This window comes from Schistocerca gregaria, chromosome X (genome assembly GCF_023897955.1).
Source record: "Schistocerca gregaria isolate iqSchGreg1 chromosome X, iqSchGreg1.2, whole genome shotgun sequence".
Taxonomy (NCBI): domain Eukaryota; kingdom Metazoa; phylum Arthropoda; class Insecta; order Orthoptera; family Acrididae; genus Schistocerca; species Schistocerca gregaria.
The window spans coordinates 670,423,175-670,429,174 of record NC_064931.1 but is presented as its reverse complement, the minus strand read 5'-3'; positions in this window follow the sequence as shown (position 1 = coordinate 670,429,174).

Sequence of the window (6,000 nt, the reverse complement as noted above, 5' to 3'; positions counted from 1 at the left end):
CAATACTCCAGAATATGGCGGACAAGTGTAGTGTAAGGAGTCTCTTTGGTAGACCTGTTCCACCTTCTAAGTGTTCTGCCAATGAATCGCAGTCTTTGGTTTGCTCTACCCACAATATTATCTATGTCATCGTTTCAATTTAGGTTATTTGTAATTGTAATCCCTAAGTATTTAGCCCTACCCCCAAGACCCATTAACCTTGCCATTGGTGGGGAGGCTTGCGTGCCTAAGCGATACAGATGGCCATACCGTAGGTGCAAACACAACGAGGGGTATCTGTTGAGAGGCCAGACAAACGTGTGGTTCTGAAGAGGGGCAGCAGCCTTTTCATTAGTTGCAGGGACAACAGTCTGGATGATTGACTGATCTGGCCTTGCAACACTAACCAAAAGAGCCTTGCTGTGCTGGTACTGCGAACAGCTGAAAGCAAGGGGAAACTACAGCCGTAATTTTTCCCGAGGGTATGCAGCTTTACTGTATGGTTAAATGATGATGGCGTCCTCTTGGGTAAAATAGTCCCCCATTCGGATCTCCGGGCGGGGACTACTCAAGAGGACGTCGTTATCAGGAGAAGCAAAACTGACGTTCTACGGATCGGAGCATGGAATGTCAGATCCCTTAATCAGGCAGGTAGGTTAGAAAATTTAAAAAGGGAAATGGATAGGTTGAAGTTAGATATAGTGGGAATTAGTGACGTTTGGTGGCAGGAGGAACAAGACTTTTGGTCAGGTGAATACAGGGTTATAAATACAAAATCAAATAGGGGTAATGCAGGAGTAGGTTTAATAATGAATAAAAAAATAGGAGTGCGGGTAAGCTACTACAAACAGCATAGTGAACGCATTATTGTGACCAAGATAGACACGAAGCCCATGCCTACTACAGTAGTACAAGTTTACATGCCAACTAGCTCTGCAGATGAGATAAAAGAAATTATTCAGGTAGTGAAGGGAGACGAAAATTTAATAGTCATGGGTGAGTGGAATTCGAAAGTAGGAAAAGTGAGAGAAGGAAACATAGTGTGTGAATATGGATTGGTGGAGAGAAATGAAAGAGGAACCCGTCTGGTAGAATTTTGCACAGAGCATAACTTAATCATAGCTAACATTTGGTTCAAGAATCATAAAAGAAGGTTGTATACATGGAAGAGTCCTGGAGATACTAGAAGGTATCAGATATATTATATAATGTTAAAACAGAGATTTAGGAATCAGGTTTTAAATTGTAAAACATTTCCAGGGGCAGATGTCGACTCTGACCACAATCTATTGTTTATGAACTGCAGATTAAAACTGAAGAAACTGCAAAAAGGTGGGAATTTAAGGAAAAGGGACCTGGATAAACTGACTAAACCAGAGGTTGTACAGAGTTTCAGGGAGAGAATAAGGAAACAATTGACAGGAATGGGGGAAATAAATACAGTAGAAGAAGAATGGGTAGCTCTGAGGGATGAAGTAGTGAAGGCAGCAGAGGATCAAGTAGGTAAAAAGACGAGGGCTGGTAGAAATCCATGGGTAACAGAAGAGATACTGAATTTAATTGATGAAAGGAGAAAATATAAAAATGCAGTAAATGAAGCAGGCAAAAAGGAATACAAACGCCTCAAAAATGAAATCGACAGGAAGAGCAAAATGGCTTATCAGGGATGGCTATAGGACAAATGTAAGGATGTAGAGGCTTATCTCACTAGGGGTAAGATAGATACTGCGTACAGGAAAATTAGAGAGACCTTTGGAGATAAGAGAACCACTTTCATGAACATCAAGAGCTCAGATGGAAACCCAGTTCTAAGCAAAGATGGGAAAGCAGAAAGGTGGAAAGAGTATATAGACAGTCTATACAAATGCGATGTGCTTGAGGACAATATTATGGAAATGGAAGAGGATGTATATGAAGATGAAATTGGAGATACAATACTGTGTGAAGTGTTTGACAGAGCACTGAAAAATGGCTCTGAGCACTATGGGACTCAACTGCAGTGGTTATCAGTCCCCTAGAACTTAGAACTACGTAAACCTAACTAACCTAAGGACATCACACATATCCATGCCTGAGGCAGGATTCGAACCTGCGACCGTAGCAGTCGCACAGTTCCGGACTACGCGCCTAGAACTGCGAGACCACCGTGGCCGGCAGCACTGAAAGACCTGAGTCGAAACAAGGCCCCGGGAGTAGACAACATTCCATTGGAACTACTGACAGCCTTGGGAGAACCAGTCCTGACAAAATTCTACCATCTGGTGAGCAAGATGTATGAGACAGGCGAAATACCCTCAGACTTTAAGAAGAATATAATAATTCCAATCCAAAAGAAAGGAGGCGTTGACAGATGTGAAAACTACTGAACTATCAGTTTAATAAGTCACAGCTGCAAAATACTAACACGAATTCTTTACAGACAAATAGAAAAACTGGTAGAAGCCGACCTCGGCAAAGATCAGTTTGGATTCCATAGAAATATTGGAACACGTGAGGCACTACTGATCCTATGACTTATCTTAGAAAATAGATTAAGGAATGACAAACCTACGTTTCTAGCATTTGTAGACTTAGAGAAAGCTTTTGACAATATTGACTGGAATACTCTCTTTCAAATTCTAAAGGTGGCAGGGGTAAAATACAGGGAGCGAAAGGCTATTTACAATTTTTACAGAAACCAGATTGCAGTTATAAGAGTCGAGGGGCATGAAAGGGGAGCAGTGGTTGGGAAGGCAGGAGACAGGGTTGTAGCCTGTCCCCAATGTTATTCAATCTGTATATTGAGCAAGCAGTGAAGGACACAAAAGAAAAATTAGGAGTAGGTATTAAAGTCCACGGAGAAGAAATAAGAACTTTGAGGTTTGCCGATGACATTGTAATTCTGTCAGAGACAGCAAAGGACTTGGAAGAGCATTTGAACGGAATGGACAGTGTCTTGAAAGGAGGATATAAGATGAACATCAACAATAGTAAAACGGGGATAATGGAATGTAGTTGAATTAAGTCGGGCGATGCTCAGGGAATTAGATTAGGAAATGAGACACTTAAAGTAGTAGATGAGTTTTGCTATTTGGGTTAGCAAAATAACATGATGGTCGAAGTAGAGAGGATATAAAATGTAGACTGGCAATGGCAAGGAAAGCGTTTCTGAAGAAGACAAATTTGTTAATATCGAGTATAGATTTAAGAGTCAGGAAGTCGTTTCTGAAAGTATTTTTATGGAGTGTAGTCATGTATGGAAGTGAAGCATGGACGATAAATAGTTTTGACGTGAAGAGAATAGAAGCTTTCGATATGTGGTGCTACAGAAGAATGCTAAAGATTAGATGGGTAGATCACATAACTAATGAGGAGGTATTGAATAGAATTGAGGAGAAGAGGAGTTTGTGGCACAACTTGACAAGAAGAAGGGACCGGTTGGTAGGACATGTTCTGTGGCATCAAGGGATCATAAATTTAGCATTGCAGGGCAGCGTGGAGGGTAAAAATCGTAGAGGTAGACCAAGACATGAATACAATAAGCAGATTCAGAAGGATGTAGGTTGCAGTAGGTACTGGGAAAGGAAGAAGCTTGCACAGGACAGAGTAGCATGGAGAGCTGCATCAAACCAGTCTCAAGACTGAAGACCACACCAACAAGTATTTAGTTGAATTTACAGCCCCCAGATTTGTGTGCCTTATCATGTAATCGAAATTTAGCTAATTTCTTTTAGTACTCACATGAATAACTTCACACTTTTCTTTATTCAGGGGCAATTGCCACTTTTTGAACCATACGGATATCCTATCTAAATCATTTTGCAAGTCGTTTTGATCTTCTGATGACTTTACAAGATGGTAAATGACATCATCATCTGTAAACAATCTAAGACAGCTACTCAGATTGTCTCCTATGTCGTTAATATCACTACTGGCCATTAAAATTGCTACACCAAGAAGAAATGCAGATGATAAACGGGTATTCAATGGACAAATATATTATACTAGAACTTACATGTGATTACATTTTCACGCAATTTGGGGCATAGATCCTGAGAAATCAGTACCCAGAACAACCACCTTTGGCCGTAATAACGGTATTGATACGCCTGGGCATTAAGTCAAATAGAGCTTGGATGGCACGTACAGGTACAGCTGCTCATGCAGCTTCAACACGATACCACTGCTCATCAAGAGTAGTGACTGGCGTATTGTGATGAGCCAGTTGCTCAGCCACCATTGACCAGACGTCTTCAACTGGTGAGAGATCTGGAGAATGTGCTGGCCAGGGCAGTAGTCGAATATTTTCTGTATCCAGAAAGCCCAGTACACGACCTGCAACATGAGGTCATGCCTTATCCTGCTCACATGTAGGGATTCACAGAAATCGAGTGAAGGGTATAGCCATGGGTCGTAACACATCTGAAATGTAACGTCCACTGTTCAAAGTGCAGTCAATGCAAACAAGAGGTGACCGAGATGTGTAACCAATGGCACCCCATACAATCACGCCGGGTGATACGTCAGTATGACAATGACGAATACACGCTTCCAATATGCGTTCACCGCGATGTCGCCAAACACGAATGCGATCATCATGATACTGTAAACAGAACCTGGATTCATCCGAAAAAATGACGTTTTGCCATTCAAGCACCCAGGTTCGTCCTTAAGTACACCATCCCAGACGCTCCTGTCTGTGATGCAGCGTCAAGGGTAACCGCAGCCATGGTCTCCGAGTTGATAGTCCATGCTGCTGCAAATGTCGTCGAACTGTTCGTGCAGATGGTTGTCGTCTTGCAAACGTCCCCATCTGTTGAATCAGGGATCGAGACGTGGCTGCACAATCTGTTACAGCCATGCGGATAAGATGCCTGTCATCTCGACTGCTAGTGATATGAGGCTGTTGGGATCCAGCATGGCGTTCCGTATTACCCTCCTGAACCGACCGAGTCCATATTCTGCTAACAGTCATTGGGTCTCGACCAACGCGAGCAGCACTGTCGCGACACGATAAACTGCAATCGTGATAGGCTACAATGGGACCTTTATCAAAGTCGGAAACGTGATGATACGCATTTCTCCTCCTTACACGAGGCATCACAACAACGTTTCGCCAGGCAACGCCGGTCGACTGCTGTTTGTGTATGAAAAATCGGCTGGAAACTTTCCTCATGTCAGCAAGTTGTAGGTGTCGCCACCGGCGCCAACCTTCTGTGAATGCTCTGTGAGGCTAATCATTTGCATATCACAGCAACTTCTTCCTGTCAGTTAAATTTCGCGTCTGTAGCACGTTATCTTAGTGGTGTAGCAATTTTAATGGACAGTAGTGTAGATCAGGAACAAGAGACGGCCTATAACACTTCCTTTGCGAACGCCGGATAATACTTCTGTTTTATTCAATGACTTTCCATCTATTACTACGAACTGTGACCAGACAGGAAATCACGAATCCAGTCACACAACTGAGGCGATACTCCATAAGCACACAGTTTCGTTAGAAGACGCTTGTGAGGAACAGTGTTGAAAGCCTTCTAGAAATCTAAAAATATGGAATCAATTGGACATCCCTTGTCGATAGCACTTATTACTTCATGAGTATAAAGAGCTAGTTGTTTTTCACAAGAACGATATTTTCTGAAATGTGCTGACTATATGTCAATAAATCGTTTTCTTTGAGGTACTTCATAATGTTCGAATACAGTGTATGTTCTAAAACCCTACTGCAAATCAACGTTAGTGATATAGGCCTGTAATTCAGCGGATTACTCCTACTTCCCTTTTTGGATATTGGTGTGACTTGAGCAATTTTCCAGTCTTTAGGTATGGATCTTTCTGTGAGTGAGTGGTTGTATTGCTAAATACGGAGCTATTTTATCAGCATACTCTGAGAGGAACCTGACTGGTACACAATCTGGACCTGAGGCCTTGCCTTTATTAAGTGATTTAAGCTTCTTTGTTACACCTAGGATGTCTACTTCTATATTTCTCATCTTGGCAGTTGTTCTAGATTGGAATTCAGGAATATTTACTTCGTCGTCT